Source organism: Lonchura striata, chromosome 18 (genome assembly GCF_050655825.1).
Source record: "Lonchura striata isolate lonStrDom1 chromosome 18, ASM5065582v1, whole genome shotgun sequence".
Classification (NCBI taxonomy): Eukaryota; Metazoa; Chordata; class Aves; order Passeriformes; family Estrildidae; genus Lonchura; species Lonchura striata.
In genome coordinates this window covers 9,791,046-9,793,435 of record NC_140720.1, presented here as the reverse complement: position 1 = coordinate 9,793,435, position 2,390 = coordinate 9,791,046, and positions in this window count along the sequence as shown.

Genomic DNA, 2,390 nt, shown 5'->3' with positions numbered 1-2,390 from the left:
AGTTGTCCCCACCTCAAACTTGTGCTGCCCTGATAGACCCAAGGGAACCCTACAAACTGACATCAGGAACCTGGACTGCTGAGTTTTCTTTCCCAGGGAAAATGGAAAAAGGATGTGCCAGGGGCCCCTGGCCCTGACTGCAAAAAATTCTTATATCGAAGGATGGACCCCACACCGAATTTGTCCCCACCTCAAACTTGTGCTGCCCTGATAGACCCAAGGGAGCCCTACAAACTGACATCAGGAACCTGGACTGCTGAGTTTTCTTTCCCAGGGAAAATGGAAAAAGGATGTGCCCGGTGGACCCTGGCCCTGACTGCAAAAAATCCTTATATCGAAGGATGGACCCCACACCGAAGTTGTCCCCACCTCAAACTTGTGCTGCCCTGATAGACCCAAGGGAGCCCTACAAACTGACATCAGGAACCTGGACTGCTGAGTTTTCTTTCCCAGGGAAAATGGAAAAAGGATGTGCCCAGGGGCCCCTGGCCCTGGGCCCCTGGCCCTGACTGCAAAAAATCCTTATATCGAAGGATGGACCCCAGACCGAAGTTGTCCCCACCTCAAACTTGTGCTGCCCTGATAGACCCAAGGGAGCCCTACAAACTGACATCAGGAACCTGGACTGCTGAGTATTCTTTCCCAGGGAAAATGGAAAAAGGATGTGCCCAGGGTCCCCTGGACCTGGGCTGGGCACTGACTGCAAAAAATCCTTATATCGAAGGATGGACCCCACACCGAAGATGTCCCCACCTCAAACTTGTGCTGCCCTGATAGACCCAAGAGAGCCCTACAAACTGACATCAGGAACCTGGACTGCTGAGTTTTCTTTCCCAGGGAAAATGGAAGAAGGATGTGCCCAGGGGCCCCTGGCCCTGGGTTGGGGCCTCACTACAAAAAAATCCTTATATCGAAGGATGGACCCCACACCGAAGTTGTCCCCACCTCAAACTTGTGCTGCCCTGATAGACCCAAGGGAGCCCTACAAACTGACATCTGGAACCTGGACTGCTGAGTTTTCTTTCCCAGGGGAAATGGAAAAAGGTTGTGCCCAGGGGCCCCTGGCCCTGACTGCAAAAAATTCTTATATCGAAGGATGGACCCCACACCGAAGTTGTCCCCACCTCAAACTTGTGCTGCCCTGATAGACCCAAGGGAACCCTACAAACTGACATCAGGAACCTGGACTGCTGAGTTTTCTTTCCCAGGGAAAATGGAAAAATGATGTGCCCAGGGGCCCCTGGACATGGGCTGAGGCCTCACTGCAAAAAATCCTTACATCGAAGGATGGACCCCACACCGAAGATGTCCCCACCTCAAACTTGTGCTGCCCTGATAGACCCAAGGGAGCCCTACAAACTGACATCAGCAACCTGGACTGCTGAGTTTTCTTTCCCAGGGAAAATGGAAAAAGGTTGTGCCCAGGGGCCCCTGGCCCTGGGCTGAGGCCTCACTGCAAAGAATCCTTATATCGAAGGATGGAGCCCAGACCGAAGTTGTCCCCACCTCAAACTTGTGCTGCCCTGATAGACCCAAGGGAGCCCTACAAACTGACATCAGGAACGTGGACTGCTGAGTTTTCTTTCCCAGGGAAAATGGAAAAAGGATGTGCCCAGGGGCCCCTGTCCCTGACTGCAAAAAATTCTTATATCGAAGGATGGACCCCACACCGAAGTTGTCCCCACCTCAAACTTGTGCTGCCCTGATAGACCCAAGGGAACCCTACAAACTGACATCAGGAACCTGGACTGCTGAGTTTTCTTTCCCAGGGAAAATGGAAAAATGATGTGCCCAGGGGCCCCTGGCCATGGGCTGGGCACTCACTGCAAAAAATCCTTACATCGAAGGATGGACCCCACACCGAAGATGTCCCCACCTCAAAATTGTGCTGCCCTGATAGACCCAAGGGAGCCCTACAAACTGACATCAGGAACCTGGACTGCTGAGTTTTCTTTCCCAGGGAAAATGGAAAAAGGATGTGCCCAGGGGCCCCTGGCCCTGGGCCCCTGGCCCTCACTGCAAAAAATCCTTATATCGAAGGATGGACCCCACACCGAAGTTGTCCCCACCTCAAACTTGTGCTGCCCTGATAGACCCAAGGGAGCCCTACAAACTGACATCAGGAACCTGGACTGCTGAGTTTTCTTTCCCAGGGAAAATGGAAAAAGGATGTGCCCAGGGGCCCCTGGCCCTGACTGCAAAAAATCCTTATATCGAAGGATGGACCCCACACCGAAGTTGTCCCCACCTCAAACTTGTGCTGCCCTGATAGACCCAAGGGAGCCCTACAAACTGACATCAGGAACCTGGAGTGCTGAGTTTTCTTTCCCAGGGAAAATGGAAAAAGGATTTGCCCAGGGGCCCCTGGCCCTGACTGCAAAAAATCTTTA